The following is a 19,721-nucleotide window of genomic DNA, read 5'->3' as shown; positions in this document are numbered from 1 at the left end:
AACTAGTCATCTCAAAAATAAACATAAGAAAAAAGCTTCAGTGTATAATGGTCATACTATGCAACTTGCTTCCATGAGACTGGTAAACACTACATACTTACAGAATTAGGAAATCAGGTGTCTGCGTGGGTTTAGAGCACTGGAGCATGCTTGCAAGTATCTACCTAGGTATATGGATTATAAGGTGAGAGAATGATTTTGTCTCAAATAAATGGTAGTTACAGGCTTTTCCCTTTAGAAATGTTCTTTTCTGAAGTTACAGAGAGACACTTGGCCCTCTTCAGCTAAACAACCAAAATAAAGGATTTCTTTTTCTCCATTATTAGAAGAAAAGTGACAGAGACGCTATGAGACAAAGAACAAAATGGGAACAGGATCTTCAGAACTTTCTAATGAAACAGAGGCCAGAAGCATCTTCTAGATGAGAAGAAAAATCTTGACATGCTTTTCTCAGAGCATATTCCTAAATTTGACTGTTATCTGTTATAAGAATTAAAATTGTTTTCCATTATTAACTTTTATCCAACATTTACTTTCTATCATTCAAAAGAAAAATAATACATAGAAAGCATTAAAAAAATATTTCCCTAAACTGCTTCACCACACTGGATATAATTTTCCATTATAATTTATGTGTTTTTATTATGTTTTTAATTTGTAATACATATACTGTAAGTTGTGTATTATTGATGTACTAAATCATAGAGAACAAATTAACATGTTTTATAAAAATGAGCTGTATATTCCATCACTTTGTAAATTTTTTATGTTTAAAATTGTTTATTTGAGTAAACAATAATTATGCATATTATTTATTATTAGATTATTAAAGATTAGACTTTTAGAAGATTATTAGATTTTTAGATTGTTAGATTAAATGATTACAGATATGAGTATATCATTACTTCCATTTTATGTTTTTATGTTCTCAAATATGTTTTCCCTACTTAGTAATTTAAATTCAAAAAATCAACAAGTTGAAAAATAATGTCTCAGATTTTGGAAAAATATTTAAACAATCTCAAAAGCTAACAATTTAAAAATTTAAAATTTCTACCAAACATTTTTGGTTTTTCAGATTCCAGATATATAAATAGACATGATTTTTTCCCCTTTGAAAGAGTGAACAAATTTTTAAAATCCTCCCACTGATTTCAAATTCACTTTAACGGGAAATTAGCACCATATGCCAGGGACTAACTAATACACTGTTATCAAATATAATTTTTTTTTTTCAAATATAATTTTTAAGTGCTATTTGATTCCCCCCAAACCTTTCAGTTGTTTTAAAGTTTTGCTCCCTTTGAACAAATTAAATTATATTTTACTGAAAATAAATAAAATATAGTGATAAAAAGGCTTAGGTTTGATATAAAATATATAAAATAATTATGGTATGGTCTACCTTACTTTTATGTTTATTTGAAAATGTTCATAAAGTAAATTTTAAAAATAAAAATCAAATTAAATTGTATAAAATAAATATTGAAAGAGATTTGAAATTTTCCAAAGAAAATTATCCAGTCTTTATCATATTTCTTCCCAGACTTCTCCAAATTCAAGTATTTGATTAAAAAATCTATTTACAGAAACAGAATCTGTCTCACTCCCACCTCCACCTTGCATCACCCCACAAAAGTAGAAATCTAACCTATAAACTTCAGGGGTTTGCTTAGTATTTTCAGAATACATTTAATCAGGTATTTGAAAAGAAACAATGTGTGTAACAACTTAATAGTTGTTAAATCCTTATCTATTCTGACATCAAAAATGTGACATTTATTTTTGAATATGCAAAGCATGAGATGTCAATTTTGCATATTAGAACAGCTCATTCTAATATGCAATAGTAAAAAAAATAAATAAATAAAAAAGCATATGGGACCAGAATCTGCCAACCAAAAGAATCAATAACATTTAAATGTGACATTTATTTAGCATTAATATGTTCAGAGTTAGAAGAATGATAGATGCATATTACCACCACTGTGTGTGCGTGTGTGTGTTTGACTCTGCATTTATGTGTGTCTGTTTATCAAATGAGTTATATTTCTCATTCAGTCCACTTGTTCATTCTTCCAGAGAAAAGATTTACCAGTGGAGGTGAGGAAGGCCGGACAAAAGAAGATGATATAACAAAGAAATTTACTCATGTTCTATGCCTGAGAAAAGAAATGGTATGGTATTGTTTAGTTTGGGATGCCAAAGAAATAAAGTATATATATCTGGGGAGGGGGAACATCTCCACCGTAGCCCACTTGGTTCTTTTGGCTAATCTAATAATTAAAATGGTGGGGGGGAAGGCAGGAGAAAATCAAATTTACTTTCATATGTATGGAGGTCTCATAGATACAAGACCTAAGAAGTGATCTAAGCATGCAGCTTTTAGGCAAAAAACAATAAATTTGAGAAGAACTGACAAGACAAAGAAACCATCTTGGGTACTATTTAGTGAACAATCTAAGCAGTTTACATAGCGTTCTCCACCCTGAATTTCCAATCTGTGATGATAAGGATGTCTCCCTACCTCCTGGGGCAGGGAGGATAGCTTTCATATGGGATTACTTCCTAATTTCTGGAGACAAAGGAGAGGTAGAGTGTTCTTGTACTGTTATTTCTTAAGTAACTTTAATTCCAAATAATCAATATGCCCAGTTTTGTATCCAACTCTCATGACCGCATAGACTGTAGCCCACCAAGATCCTGTCCATGGAAATTCCCAGGTAGGAATACTGGAATGGGTTGCCATTTCCTACTCCAGGGGATCTTCTTGACCCAGGGATTGAACCCACGTCTCCTGTGTCTCCTGCATTGGCAGTCAGATTCTTAGTCTGGAGCTTCCCTTGTGGCTCAAGCAGTAAAGAATCTGCCCACAATGCCAGGGACCTGGGTTCGATCCTTGGGTCAGGAAGATCCCAGTATTCTTGCCTGGAGAATTCCAGGGACAAAGGAGGTTGGTGAGCTACAATCCATGGGGTTACAAAGAGTCAGACACCAGTGAGCAACTAACACTTTCAATCAATATGCCACTTTGGCAAATTTGGAGATGGTCCACCCTAAGCTCCAGCAACATATATTGACCTCTGCCCCTAGGTTCTGGCACAGAACTCCTAAATTCCTTGTAATTTCCTGGGTGATATGAGTGTCTTTTGTTCTAGTGATGCTATACCAAGCAACACCCTGTGGAGCTCTTGGGCACAAAAGCATTGTGTATTTGTTTGATTAGAAGAAATAGGCTTCATTCAGACTCCACGACTTTCCTTGAGTTTCAATGGGCAGGTTCAAACAGTTGTTAATTAAGGAAGGGAGGGGATGCAAGACTATGGAGAAAACAAACAGCCAAGAGAAACAGCAATGCAACCCTGGGGCAAGGCCCCATTCTGCATCAATGGAGATACACACATTATCTTTAAACTCTTTTGCAGGTACTAAACCACCACCAGATGGGAGAAGTTAAGGGTTAATGAAGTCATGCTGCCGACATGCACCTGGACGCCAGACTGATTGGAACCATTAGATTGATGACACTGTCTCCTATTTGCCTCACCACCAACCAGTCAAAAGAATGTCCATGAGCTGATCACTCTCTCTTTCAAAACATTCTCACTCATTATAGTAAAATTTCTCACTACCCTCTCCAAGTGGGGACACACAGTTTTAAGGGCATTAGCCCACTGAACCCCCCGCTTCACTTTTCCTGGCAAAGCAATAAAACTATTCTTTTCCACTTCACCCAAAACTCTGTCTCTGAGATTTGATTTCGTGTCAGGATACAAAGGTTAGATTCAGCTTCATTCTCAGGACCATGCAGCCCTCACCTATGTATCGCTTCATCTAGCTGTTCAACTATATCATTTATTATGCAATAAACGAGTAAAATTAAGTAGGTGTTTCCTTGAGTTCTCTCAGTTGTTATAGCAAATAATCAAATCCAAGGTGGGGGCATCTTGGGAACCTCTGTTGTATAGCCAAGAAGGACAGAGGCAGGACTTGTAATTGGATCCGAGATGAGGAGCAGTCTTATGGAACTGATTCCTACCTAACAAATGGGGTCTGCACTAATGCTAGTTAGAGTCCGATTGTGTCTTGGGCTTCCCAGATGTGGCTAGTGGTAAAGAACCCCCCTGCCAATGCAGGAGACATAAGAGATGTGGGTTCGATCCCTGGGTTGGGAAGATCCCCTGTAGGAGGTCATGGAGACCCACTCTAGTATTCTTGCCTGGAGCAAGTTCATAGGGTCATAGGGTCACAAAGAGTTGGACCCGACTGAAGCAGCTCAGCACACACACCCAGCTAGCGGACCAAAGCACTGCTTGGTGTGGGGAGAAAACCTCACACACCCTGTATCGGAGGAGTTACAAGTATGATGGTGGTATGAGAGCAAAAGAGAAACACACAGGAGGAAAAGTAGGTTTGCTATACACCTATCTGCTATGATGACCCTTAAAAAGAAAAATAAGACAGTGCAGAGTGCAGAGCGGTAGGGACACCTGAGAGACACACATACGTTAAATGAATCATATAAAATTAATATTCATTTAAGGATAATAGTGAAACCATTAAAATGCTGCTCGCCAAATCCAAAATTACATGGAGCGTTTTATGGAGCAGTCTAGGTGATAGGCCAAAATTTTAATTTTACCTTAATACCGAGCATTGTGAAGGATGAATCTGAGACCAGTCAGCAACAAACAGGCTCACAAGGGCACTCTGCCCGCTTTCCCTTCCACCACGATGTTGGCTTTCCTTATAAAATGAATGGCTATGTATGGATAGCTGAGTAATTGCATCTGTGAGGCACTATTTCCTTAAGCACCATACCAAGCAAGTTAAATAGGTTTTGATCCCAATTCTGCTAAATCTGCCTTTTATATTTCCTAATAAGTCTATTGTTAAAAATTTGGAAAGGGAGACCTCATTATTTTGGCAACAACCTATCCCAAAATACCAGATGTGTGATCCCTATGCATATTTTGGTGAAGAAAAAAAAGGTGTGGGGGGGTTACAGGTGCTGCTTTCCTTGTTCTCACTCTTTTCTTTCCTCCCTTTTTTTTAACTTCTAATCTTCCAAGTATGACTTATCACATCAATAGTAGTAGAATATCTACCAAATGTCTACCAGAATTTCCCTCTCTTGTAAGATTGGATAGTATGAAGAAATTACTGTTTTGTGTATCTATTTTTAAATCACTCTTTGACTCATTTCCACATTGTGTTTATAGATTTTCTAAAATACAGTCTGCAAAATCCATTTACCAACAGGTCCTCAATTATCGTAAATTTTTACTAATCTCTGGTAGCAGCAGAGAAATCAGTAAACAAAGCAACTGCAGGTACTACTGTAGTCACTGAATTTTGGCATGAAGGAAATTCAGAAGTAAGTTAGAGGCTAGGATTAGCAATGATTATACACGTGATTGTTTCTTTCTTGAAGGTGATCTGATGAGACCTTCAAAGAGATTCAAAGTTAAGCTGAAATTGAAAGCAAGGAGAAAATAGCTACTGGCATTTAATGAGAAGCTGCTGTTTGCTGGTCATTATTTTACATTCTTGGCATTCATCAGCCTGTTTAGCCATTATTAGTCTATTTTTTAAATGGAGAAACTGAGATTTAGAGGGTGTAAGAAAAAGACTGAGATTACATCATGAGTGATTTGTGATGCTAGAGTTCCATTTTGTCACCATAGCACTTGTTGAGAAAAATCAAAATTAAGTTAGATGAAACCAAAACCTTAGCAGTTACCATAATGAAGTAATTTAAGATATCAGCAAGTTTTATTTCAACTCTAAAAATTCATATATTCAAAGCTAAAAATATCTAACGCAAAAACAGAAAACATCTAGAAGTGAATTATTAGTAGATCAGTTGAAAAGAAGCTGTATTGTAAGTTGTGATGACATAAGAATTGCAATAATTTGATCACTTTTGACTTTTCATGATATATGGAGGGGGAAACATATTTTACCAAATACCTCATTTCTACATGTTTCATGAGATTTTTGTTTGACCCTTAAGATTATAATAAAGAGCTTATATTTCATATCAATACAGGAGTGTCTTTAATTAAAAACTGTGCTATGTAAACATTTAACAGTTTATTCAAATATGTTTATTAATTGCATTTTCACTCTCTAGGGGAGAATTCTAAAATTTGTAACCATATTCCAAGAGAGATACTCTTTTTTTTTTTTTCAAGTATAGGTCAGCACCACATAAAGAAAAATGAAATAAACCAGAATAGAAATACAGATACACTTCAGGAGTGAAGGTAAGTAGTGATTTAAGAAATGTTTGTTGTTAGAGGCATGTGTGTCGTGTGTGTGTGTGTGTCTGTCTGTGTATTAGTGTTCTGGATCCCGATGTAAGATTATTTTCTATTCTGAATCAGGGTCAAAAGGTTTTGAGAAACACTACTTGAGAGGGCACAGCTAATTCAAATTATTTAACCTGATTTTATAAATAACACAGAGGTTTTAGTTGAAGATGAAAACAGTCTCTTATAATTCCAAGTGATTCCTGAAAGTATCCATTATTGATTTAACCAAACTGGAGACTAAGAATTGATTGATAACAGATGCTGTGGTCACTTGGCACTCTTTTCAGCATCTAGGACACAAAATATTATGATGTTATTTTTGGTAACAACCATAGCTTCATACATAACTTTACAGATGAATGTACAAAGTGATGAGTAACTATTATATTTAATGAGCATCAAAGAAGTATGTTTATTTTATCCTTTTCTACAATAAAGATATTTTCTACCCTTGTAAATAACCAGTTAACTACTACCCAACTTTTAGATATTTCATATTTTCTTGAGTTCAGTAATAGAATATACACTTACTTTAATCCTCAAAGTGTGCATTTTTATCACTAAAAACTCCAAAAGTGTAATTTCAAGTGTAATAATACCATTACTACCACTGTATTATATTGTAACATCATATTATACTAGGTACATAGCTCTGAGCTATCAGTTACATTCACACTTCAAAAGCTTATGAAGACAACTCAGTAAATAGAGAGCAAATGTCAGGTGATTTCTCACTATTTCCTAGATATATATATATCGATATATATATATAAATAGGTAAGTGCCTATTTACCACTTTCCTAGGTCTTGTTTTCTAAAGCAGAGAAACAATACAATTTTTCAAAAAGAAAAATCTATTTGTATTAAAATCAAATTGCAATTATCTATGTATTTATCTTATTTATTAGAAAAACATGGGAACTTTGAGAAGGAAAATACTAAGTGTACATTTATTCTGATTTGCCACATAAGATATCTAGATATAGTAGCATAAATGCTATTTGTGACCAAGTGGGGTGAGTAAGTCATCATTATGTAAAACTGTTTTATATTTATATTCAAAATTTCATGATTGATTTTTGCTTTTAATAGTATCTCCAGTATGGTCCAGGATTGAATAGAATTAGACAGTTCTGGAATGCCTGTATCTTTCCCAAAGGCTCCGGAAATCCAGACAACTCCCTTAGAAACTTGGGATGACTTTGGATAGATCTGTGGTATCTGTCTCATTTTGTCTAGATTTGGGGGTCTCCAGGCAAGAATACTGTAGAGGGTTGCATTACCTTCTCCGGGGGATCGCCCCAATCCAAGGATCAAATCTGGGTCTCTTGCAATATCCAAAACTGAACTGATTTTTTGCCTTTCCAGTCCTAGTTTTATTTTAAATGTCCAATTGCAAATATTAGGGCTTCCATGGCGGCTCAGATTGTAAAGAATGTGCCTGCATTGCCAGAGATCACCTCAAATATCAAAGGTGGGGAGTCTGGTCAGATTGGGTTATCAGGGTTATCAGGATTCCTGCTAAAACTAGATTTTGCAAGAAAATGCAAACCTGGGAGAAGGTTCAGAGCCTGGTTAGAGTTTGGTCAAACAAAGCGTCTCTGTCACATGCATGAAACAATCATGCTAAATCAACAACTTTTTCACATTTTGCATATATTAACTTTTTTCTCTACCCCAAGGAATAAGTCAAATGCTATCTTCTCCAGAAACTTGTGGGTTGGAGGAAAAAGTCTGAACTTCAGTTTTGTCCTTGGGAAACTAAAGAAACTTAGTTGTTTATCTATTTCCACGAATTTGTTACATTTTTAACAATTAAAAGAATACTTACAACTAATTTTTATAACACAAGTAAAGTTACTATAAATACTAGGAGATAAAGCATTATAATTCATCTTTCATAAAGTTTACAACTATAATAGAATGTAATATAATTTGAAAAGTAAAATATTAAAAAGAATTTATTCTCAATCTAGTTAACCTTTTTTATAACACAGGCCATACAAATACGTTAATCAGTTATGTTTGGCATCTGTTTTACTAGGATTCAAGATGTTAACCTAAATATTGGTATGTTACATTTACTTGAAAAGAGAAAACTAAGACATTTGTTTTTTTAAATGCATTATTTCTTATTTCTAAACGTGAATCTCCTAGCATATTCAACACTAGAGGGCGATGCGTTCTTGCTTTTATTATAAAAATAGAACCACAGCACTTCCTCTGTTGACAGCTGAAATGCTAAGTAGCTGAGTACAGAGTGCATAGGTAACTTTGCTTTCAAGACAAGCATTCTGCTGTTGACATCAGAGAAACATCAGTGATTCTTAAGATTAAAATACCAATTATGCCACATTTCTATGCCAAATACATTTAGTTAATTCATACTTGAAATAAAAACAACCAATATTAGATTCCTTATATGATTCCATTTCCAAATTCTTATTTCTGTTTTTTCATTAAATATATTTTTTTGCTGTTGTACCCAAGATATAGATAAATGAAATATCACCAGTTCTTAACATCTTACTAGTTTTTGCAAACTTTTAAGATCTAAATCTTTTACTTAAGGGAACAAAATTATAATGTCTGTAATTCAAAGATGTATAAAACAAACTTTGCCACATCTTGTTTCCAACTAACATTTTCTTTAGGATATACAAATTTTATTTCTTAAATGGGTAGAATGCTATACTTTTTTCTGTGAAATAGTTACCATTCAGTTTTACACTTCTCTACTATGCAATCATGTTTGTGCCATAATTTCATTGGCCCCCAAAAACACGATTTCTGAAGATTTGAATCTGCTTAAATGATTACCTCCTTTTAATAATCTTAGGAGCAAGTAAATAACATAAGATAAATGGTAATCAAAACTTAAATACAAAAGAGAAATGTGAATATAATGATTTAGGTCATCTCCCAATTTACTTTACTTTTCAGTTCTATGTGGAAATATAAAACATAAGAATTTATTCAAAATAATTTAAAATTGTGGTCACAATTTCTGTTTAAAATGGAATTATGGTTTATTTGCAAAGATTTCTAGATACCAACTTCTACTGCTCCCAGTTATATCTTAGAATTATATTATGTGTTTTCATTATAATTTATCATTTACCTGAGAATCTGTAAAAGATACCTGTTCGCATATAGTTGCTGATGATTTGAAAGACAATGAATCATTAGGAGGTTGTCCAGGCAATGAAATTAATCATCTTGAGTAATATGGACAAACATATAACAAAATTTATTTCTGTTCATGTTTTGAGACTTCTCCAAAGTTATTTCCTTAAGTTAGTCATTAAAAATTTGTTAAAGTATAGAGACTAAGAAATGATGTTCAGTACCACAGAATATATCATAAAAGAGTCCTGAATCAAATGGCAACATAGTTTACAAACTATAATTGGAATGCAAACATCAAGATGATTGAAAATGCAATTAAAGAATAGTTCTTAATTAGATTTAGTCACGTCACTCAGCTCAGGTCATAGTCAAGGCCACACATACACATGCACGCACAATGCAAATCATAAAAGTCCATTTTGGAAAAGTGGCCATAGACCAAATACTGCATAGTCAGCAACATCACTGTCAAGTTTAAGATCTGGGCAGTTCTCTATGAACTGCTGCTATTGATGTCTCTGGATGGCGGATATAGATGAAGACACCCTAACCTGTAGGGAATCTGTCCTATACACTTTTAGTTGGCATGACCCTGCCTTGGCTGTGAGAGAAGCTGGGAAATAATCTGATATCTAATGTGAAGAAGTTGAAACTTCTATGATCATGAATTTTTTAAGCATAAAAAGAGTTCAAATTGTTGAACAGAATGAAGATAAAATAATTGAAAAAATGTAAATTAACCTAAATGACCTTAAATATGAAATAATAATAATAAATTTTCATGGGATTGAAAATAAAATCAGAGACAATTGAAATAAATAAGATCAATAGAATCAATAGAAGTCAGAAGAGAGTAAATGGAGTAAAAATGTTCTAAGAACCCTGTATTAAGGTCATGATATTAATTGACTTAAGACATTGTTAAGTATGCATATTTTGTTTTCTAATGAAACAAATATAGAACGTATATCTCCAAGACTAGTACAGGAGACATAAAGAAGTGCTAGAAAAAATATTTAATTAAAAAGAATAAGCGGGAAAAAAGAAACCTGAATAGGTGTGACTAATGCAAAATAAAAAATATTTCAGTCTGCTTATGTTAGTAATCAAATTGCATGCTCAGTCACTTCAGTCGTGTCCGACTACTTGGGCCTTTCTGGGCTGTAGCCTGTCAGGCTCCTCTGTCATGGGATTCTCCAGGCAAAATTACTGGAGTAGCTTGCCATGCCTTCCTCCAGGGGCTCTTCCCTGATCCAGAGATCAAACCCTCATCTCCTGCTCATCTCTTGCATTGCAGGCAGATTCTTTTACCACTGAGCCACCAGGAGGCCTTGGTAATCACATTAAATATAAATAAACTAAATTATCTTCTAAAAACAAGATTGGCAGACTGCCTTGGAAAAACTCACAAATCCAAGTATATGTTGTTTAAAAGTAACACATGAAAAAAATGTGTGAAAGTAAACATCTGAAGAAAGATACATCAGAAATATTTTAATTAAAAGAAAACTAATAAAGCTATCTAAATATCAGAAATTTAGATATAAGGCAAAAGAGTTACTAGAGATACAGAGGTCACTTTAAGTCAGTAAAAAGTTCAGTTCACTAGAAGTCATTAAATTTAAATTTATGTGCATCTGATATCACGACCTCAAATATATAGAGATAAGCAGAACTACAAGCTATCATTTACAAATTTCCAATTATAGAGAATGAATTTATGACATATGCCAAGAATTCATTGAAAAATCAGACAGAAGATTAGTAAGGTTAAAGAAATACTTATAAACACAATTAACAAATTTTGTCTAAAAGACATACTTAAAATATTGTAGTCAATAGCTGTAGAATGCATATTGAACTTAAGGATATTTACAAAAATTAATCATACTGAGTCCTAAAGAAAGTCTCAATAAATATTAAAGAACTAAAAATCATATAGAAATGTACTATAACCATGATGTAATTAATCTAGAAACTAATAACAAACAACTAGAAAATTCTCATATATTAGAAATCTAAGAAACATCTAAATAACTTGAAGCAAAGAAAAAAATGAATATATAAATTATGTTACAAATTATATCCAAAATAACACATATGAAAATTTGGGTATTAAGCTATCATAACAGACAAATTTAGAATCTTAGAAGCAGGTACTCAAAAAAATTATGAGCAAACAGTCTTCTCAAGAAGCTAGAAAATAACAAAATAATAACAAAGATGGTAGAAGAAAACCATAACAAAATGGGCTGAAAAAAATCAGATAAAATACAATGTTTGTGTTAGTCACTCAGTCGTGTCTGACTCTTTGTGACCCCATGGACTATAGCCCTGCCAGGCTCCTCTGTCTGTGGGATTCTCCAGACAAGAATACTGGAGTGGGTTGCCATTCCGTTCTCCAAAAAATACAGTAAAAATGTCTAAAACCTGATTCTTTTCAAAAGGCTGACAAATTTGACAAACATTAAGATTAAAAGGAAATAAACCACATATAAACTACAGGGATGAGAAAGAGAAAGTTATTTTTCCTTCAGACATTGAAAAGATATGAGAACATTATTTATGACTTTATAAAAATACTTTTAAAAGAATTTAAATAAATGAATACAGCAAAATGCAATAATTTGAATAGTCAAAAATATTCCCAAAAGAACACTCCAGTCACTGATTCATTCTCCATAAGGTTCAATCAAAGTTTTAAGGAATAAATAATTCAAATTGTACACAATCTTTTGTCAAATAAATGAAAAAACAAGAATAATACCTGTCAACCTCATTGTATTAGGCCAACATAACCTGTTGTTTTTGGTTAGTTGCTAGACAGCAGTAATTGATGAAGGGGTAATATAAAAAAGAAATTACAGGAAATATAATTTATGAATATAAAGTGTAAAGATTCTAAACAAAGTATTTATAAATCAAACTATCTATAAAAAAGAATGAAATGTGATGACAAAGTTAAGAGTTGCTCCTATAGGTTGATCTGTGTCTCCCTCCACTTTGGTATGTTGAAGTCCTACCCCTACAACCTCAAAATGTGAACTTATTACAAATATAATCAGTTAAAATGAAGTCATACTGTACTAAGGCAGACCCCCAAACCCATCTGGCTGATAAAAGGAGAAATTATAAAAAGGAGAAATTCAACACAACACAGGGTTTCCTAGGTGGCTCAGTGGTAAAGAATCTGCCTGCCAATGCAGGAGATGTGAGTTCAATCCATAGGTGGGAAGATGCCCTGGAGAAGGAAATGGCAACCCACTCCAATATTCCTGCCTGGGAAACCCTATGGACAGAGGAGCCTGGTGGCTGTGGTCCATGGAGTTGCAAAGAGTCCAACAGGACTTAGCAACTGAGAAATGAGCAATCAGCAATCAACACAACCCAGACAAATGGGTGGAGAATGTCATGTGGACACTGAAATTTTGCTGCTACAAGTCAGGAATTGCCTGAAGCCAGGAGAGAGACCTGGAAAATCTCCTTCCCTAGGGCCTTCAGCAGATGCACAGCTCTGTTGACACCTTGATCTCAAACTTCCAGCCCCTAGAACTGTGAAACAATAAATTTCTAATCTTCAAGCTACTCATTTTGTGAAACTTTATTATGTTGTGCGTGCTCACTCACTGTCAGTCGTGTCCGACTCGTTGCTACTCTATGCGCTGTAGCCTGCCAGGCTCCTCTGTCCATGGGATTCTCCAGGCAAAAATACTGGAGTGGGTTGCCATGCCCTCCTCCAGGGGATCCTCTCAACCCAGGGATGGAACCCACATCTCCAGCATCTCCAGCATCACAGAGATTCTTTACATCTGAACCACCAGGGAAGTCCTTATTATGGTAGCCCTAGCAAGCTAATATGGGGCCTCCCTGGTGGCTTAGCGGTAAGGAAGCCACCTGCAATGCAGGAGACAGGGATTCCATCCCTGGGTGGGGAAGATCCTTGGAGGAGGAAGTGGCCATCCACTCCATATTCTTGCCTGCCAATTCCCATGGACAGTGGAGGCTGGTGGGTTACAGTCCATGGGGTTGCAAAAGAGTCGGGCATGACTTGGCAACTGAACAACCACGAACAAGCAAATACACTAATTATTGACTAGCCCCTCATTCACACAAACCATCTTTACCCAGCTTTTAGAAAATCACACATCTTTTGTTTTATATAGGTTCTTTGTCACATTTTCTGTTTCCTTCTCATCTCTCCTTGAAATCTGGAGTTCCCTAGAGCTTAGTCCTTGAACCTCATCTCATTTCTATTTACATTCATTTCCTTGATGACCTCACACTGTTTTATGGTTTTAAACACTATCTAGAAGCTGATAAAAATTTTATCTCTAGCTAAATCTTTTGCTTGCTTCTATTTGTGTGTTCAATCACTTGCTGGTATTTCTACTTGGAAATCTAATTTACATCTCAAACTAGAATAAGACCATAAGGACCTACTATGTAGAATGTAGGGAAAATCATGAGGCCATTCAGGTACAACCTAAATCAAATACCTTACAATTATACAGTGGAAGTGACAAATAGATTTGAGGGATTAGATCTGATAGAGTGCCTGAATAACTATGGACAAAGGTTCATGACATTGTACAGGAAGCAGTGATCAAGACCGTCCCCAAGAAACAGAAATGCAAAAAGGCAAAATGGTTGCCTGAGGTGGCCTTACAAATAGCTGAGAAAAGAGAAGCAAAAGGCAAAGAAGAAAAGGAAAGATATACCCACTTGAATGCAGAGTTCCAAAGAATAGCAAGGAGAGATAAGAAAGACTTTCTCAGTGATCAATGCAAAGAAATGGAGGAAAACAATAAAATAGGAAAGACTAGAGATCTCTTCAAGAAAATTAGAGATCAATAAAGGACAGAAACGGTATGGACCTAACAGAAGCAGAAGATATTCAGAGTCATTTTGTCAGATGCATTCTTGAAGGACTCAGGCAAGTACATGCTAAGACCTTAAGCTATGCCAAATTGGCAAACAGAACAGGAAGAGAAGGAAGCTCCTGGTAAATTCCTAGACAGACTGAGAGAAGCCCTTTGCAGGTTCACTAAGATTGATCCCAAAAGTGAAGGGGGAAGAGTGATCTTAAAAGATAGGTTTCTCACTCAATCGGCTCCAGATACCTGCCCTAAGCTATTAAAACAGGTGTATGAACCAAATCAGTCTTTAGATAATCTGTTGCAACTGGCTCAAAGAGTCCATTATGGTAGGGAAAATGAGTAAAAGAAAGAAAGGCAGAAAAAGACAAAAGAACAGGCAGAAGCCCTTGTAATGGCTGTCAGAACCGTTCTTAAACAGCCTGAGAAAAATGCCAAGAGGGACCCAGGTGAAAAGGGATGGGCTTGCTATTCCTGTGGAAAGGAGGGGCACTCTTTCTCCCCCCTTCTGATGTCTATGTTAGAAGCTTTCTCTTCTCTTTTATACCTTAATAAAAGTTTATTACACAAAAGCTCTGAGTGATCAAGCCATGTCTCTGGCCCCAGATTGAATTCTTCTCATTTAGAGGCCAAGAATCCCAGAATTTTTCATGGTTCAGTAACAACATTCCAATATTAAGAAGTGGCAAGAATACACAGAACTATACAAAAAAGATCTTCACAACCCAAGTAATCACAATGGTATGATCACTCACCAAGGGCCAGACATCCTGGAATGTGAAGTCAAGTGTGCCTTAAGAAACATCACTACAAACAAAGCTAGTGGAGGTGATGGAATTCCAGTTGAGCTATTTCAAATCCTAAGAGATGATGCTGTGAAAGTGCTACACTCAATATGCCAGCAAATTTGGAAAATTCAGCAGTGGCCACAGGACTGGAAAAGGTCAGTTTTCATTCCAATCCCAAAGAAAGACAATCCCAAAGAATGCTCAAACTACTGCACAATTGTACTCATTTCACACGCTAGTAAATTAATCCTCAAAATTCTCCAAGTCAGGCTTCAACAGTACATGAACTGTGAACTTCCAAATATTCAAGCAGGATTTAGAAAAGGCAGAGGAACCAGAGAATAAATTGCCAACATCCACTGGATCACTGAAAAAGTGAGAGTTCCAGAAAAACATCTACTTCTTTATTGACTATGCCAAAGCCTTTGTCTGTGTGGATCACAATAAACTGTGAAAAATTCTGAAAGAGATGGGAATACCCGAACACCTGACCTGCCTCTTGAGAAATCTGTATGCAGGTCAAGAAGTAACAGTTAGAACTGGACATGAAACAACAGACTGGTTCCAAATTGGGAAAGGAGTATATCAAGGCTGTATATTGTCACCCTGATTATTTAACCTATATGCAGAGTACATCATGAGAATTGCTGGGCTGGAGGAGCACAAGCTGGAATCAATATTGCTGGGAGAAATATCAATAGCCTCAGATCTGCAGATGACACCACTCTTATGGCAGAGAATGAAGAAGAACTATAGAACCTCTTGATGAAAGTGAAAGAGGAGAGTGAAAAAGTTGGCTTAAAGCTCAACATTCAGAAAACTAAGATCATGGCATCTGGTCCCATCACGTCATGGTGAATAGATGGTGAAACAGTGGAAATTGTGACAGACTTTATTTTTCTGGGCTCCAAAATCACTGCAGATGGTGACCGCAGCCATATAATTAAAAGACGCTCGCTCCTTGGAAGAAAAGTTATGACCAACCTAGACAGCTTATTAAAAAGCAGACACATTACTTTGCCAACAAATGTCCATCTAGTTTTTCCAGTAGTCATGGATGGATGTGAAAATTGGGCTATAAAGAAAGCTGAGCACAGAAGAATTGATGCTTTTGAACTGCGGTGTTGAGAAGACTGTTGAGAGTCTCTTGGACTGCAAGGAGATCCAACCAGTCTATCCTAAAGGAAATCAGTCCTGAATATTCATTAGAAGGACTGATGCTGAACTTGAAACTTCAATTCTTTGGCCACCTGATGCAAAGAACTGACTCATTTGAAAAGATCCTGATGATGGGAAAGATTAAAGGTGGGAGGAGAAGGGGACAATAGAGGAAGAGATGGTTGGATGGCATCACCGACTCAATGGACATGAGTCCAGGTTTGGTGATGGACAAGGAGGCCTTGGTGATGGACAAGGTGCTGCAGTCCATGGGGTCGCAAAGAGTCAGACACGACTGAGCAACTGAACTGACTGACTGACTATATAGCATAATTAACTCTTCTCAATATTCTCTAATGACCTATACAGGAAAAGAATCTTAATAAGAGTAGATACATGTATATGTATAACTGTTTTACCTTGCTGTACATCAGAAACTAACACAACATTTAAAATTAACTATACTCTGATAAAAATTCTTTGAAAAAGACCAAATCTGATTGCCTGATACTTCTCTGAACCTCAGACTGATTCCTCTCACTGTTTGCCCAGATACATAAATGATAGATGCATTATTTTATTTGCTTAGGGACACACACACACACACACACGTATGCACATAAGCACACATTTTGGGCTTAGTTGACTTTCTTTCCCATCAGACTCACTAGATTTTCAATCTATTGGCTCTTCCTGTAAAATTTGGCCAGAATCTGAACAATCTTAAAATCTTCTTCACTGTCACTCTAATCCATATCAGCATTATATCTAATTGATTTCTGCCTCTGCCTTTTCCCCACATCAGATTTTTTGGCCAGAGGAATCATTTTACAAGTTACATCACATTAAGGCCCTCTTCTGATCAACTCTCACAGTAAATTTCATAGTGGTCTCTACAGCTCTTTCTACCACTTCTCTTTCTCTGAACTCTCAACAACTCCACTGGCCTTCTTGATGTTCTCTGAATATATTCTCTGGTAATTCAATTGATAAGATAGGTAGGTATCAGAAGATAAAAAAGATCTTATTCAAAATGTTACAAATTTACAATTGCCTTGAAAATTGGACAATTATTGAAAAACTTTAATTTCAAGACTGACATGGAAAATGTTTTTTTTTTAATTTTTATTTTTTTGAGGGAGTAGGAGGACAGACGGAAGCCATGAAAGGATAGATCAATTAAAAATTGATTACAATAGTTCAGATGAAGTCATTGGAAAATGGAAATAGCAAAACAACAAGGATCTACTGTATAGCACAGGGAATTATATTTTACATCTAGTAATGAGCTATAATGAAAAAGAACAAAAAGTCATGAAGCAAACAGTTAAATAAACAGTGGAGTGGGGATGCCAAAGGAGAACTTTCAAACAACAAAACAGAGGAGAAGGTGGAGAATTAGACTCAACCCTATATGGAAGCACATCATGGCTAAGAAAGGATTTACTCTATGCCAGGCACCATGTGATATACCTTATTTATAATATTTATTCAATCTTTGCAATAAATCTGGAAGACAGACATCACAACTCTTCTTTACAAAGGAGAGAAGCTTGATTTAAGCAGTGTGCTCAAGGGCCATATGACTAGGAAGTGGCAAAGCTGGAATCTTATCTTGGCAAGCTCATGCTCATAACAGCTACTCTATTTCATCTCTCCTTTTGGAAACAAAGAGACAAAGACCAAGTACTAAAAAGAAAAAAAGGAAATAAGTGTTTTTAAAAATAGCAAGCAAAGTTCATATGGAAAGCAAGACTCCGAGCTGCCAACACAACACCAAAGCTGAACAAAGTCTCAGGACTGACACTAACAAACATTAAGAATTACTATACAGCTGCAGCAATCAAGAGAGTGTGGTATTGGCAAAATAATAGATACATAGATCAATGGGACAAAATAGAGAACCCAGAAATAAACCCACACAAAGAGAGTCCACTGGTCATTGACAAAGAATAAAGGCAATTCAATGGAGAAAGGATAGTTTTTTCAGTATACAATATTGGAACAAGTGGACATTCACATGTTAAAAAAATATAATAAATACTCAGATATTACACTATCCCCTAAAATTAACACAAAATGAACCAGAAACCTAGTTGCAAATTAAAAAAAAAGAAACTTGCAATTCCTGGAAGATAACATAGGAAAAAATCAAGATGACTTTGGCTTGGCTGAGGACCTTTTAGGTACAACACCAAAGGCTTGATCCATGAAAGAAAGAATTAGTAAGTTGGACTTCATTAAAAGAAAGAAAAAAGCTTCTCTGTGAAAAACATTATCAAGACATTGAAAAGACAAGCTACAGACTGGAAGAAAATATTTACAACAGGAGTATCTGATAAAGGACTGTTATCCAAAAGAAGGGCTTCCCCGGTGGTTCAGCGGTAATGAATCTGCCTGCAATGCAGGAGCCACAGGAGATGCAGGTTCGATTCCCAGATCTGGAAGATCCCCTGGAGGAGGACATGGCAACCCACTCCAGTATGCTTGCCTGGAGAATCCCCAGGGACAGAAGAGCCTGGCGGGCTACAGTGCATGGGATGGCAAAGAGTTAGACATGACTGAAGCGACTTAGCATGCAGGCACACATCCAAATTATATGAAAAACTCTTAAAACTCCACAATAAGAAATTTAATAAACTGATTTAAAAATGGGCCAAAGACTGGAACAGACATCTGACAAAAGAAAATATACAGATGGCAAATAAACATGAAAAGATAATCTGCATCATATGCCATTAGGGAATTGCAAATTAAAATAGCAGTGAGATACCACCTATTAGAATGGCTAAAATTTAGAACAGTGACAACAGCAAAGCTGGAGAGGATGCAGAGCCACAGGAGCCCTCATTCATTGCTGGTGGGGATGAAAAATGGTACAGCCAGTTTGGAAGACCAAGTCACAGTTTCTTACAAACCTAAACCTAATCTTATATGATCCAGCAATTGAGATCCTTGCACTAAACAGCTGAAAACTTACACTCACAAAGTATTTTCATGCAATTGTTTATAGCAGCTTTATTTACAGGTGCCAAAACTTGGAAACAACCAAGATGTCCTCCAGTAAGTAACTTTGGTACAGATCCAACAATGGGATAATGGACTATTGTTCTGTGTTAAGGCCCTCTCCAACAGATCAGCAGGTAAAAAAATCCACCTTCAATGCAGGAGCCATAGGAGACCTAGGTTCCATCCCTGGGTTGGGAAGATCCCCTGGAGAAGCAAATGGCAACCCACTCCAGTATTCTTGCCTGGGAAATTCCATGGACAGAGGAGGCTGGCGGGCTACAGTACACTACAGCCCAAAGGTTCACAAAGAGTTAGACATGACTGAGCGGCTAAGAATGCGTTCTGTGTTAAAAAGAACTGAGGTGTTAAACAACAAAAATATATTGATAAATCTTAAATGCATGTTACTAAGTGAAAGAAACCAATCAGGAAAGGCTACACATGGC

The sequence above is a fragment of the Muntiacus reevesi genome, chromosome 16, assembly GCF_963930625.1.
Source record: "Muntiacus reevesi chromosome 16, mMunRee1.1, whole genome shotgun sequence".
Taxonomy (NCBI): domain Eukaryota; kingdom Metazoa; phylum Chordata; class Mammalia; order Artiodactyla; family Cervidae; genus Muntiacus; species Muntiacus reevesi.
This window is presented reverse-complemented; position numbering follows the sequence as displayed.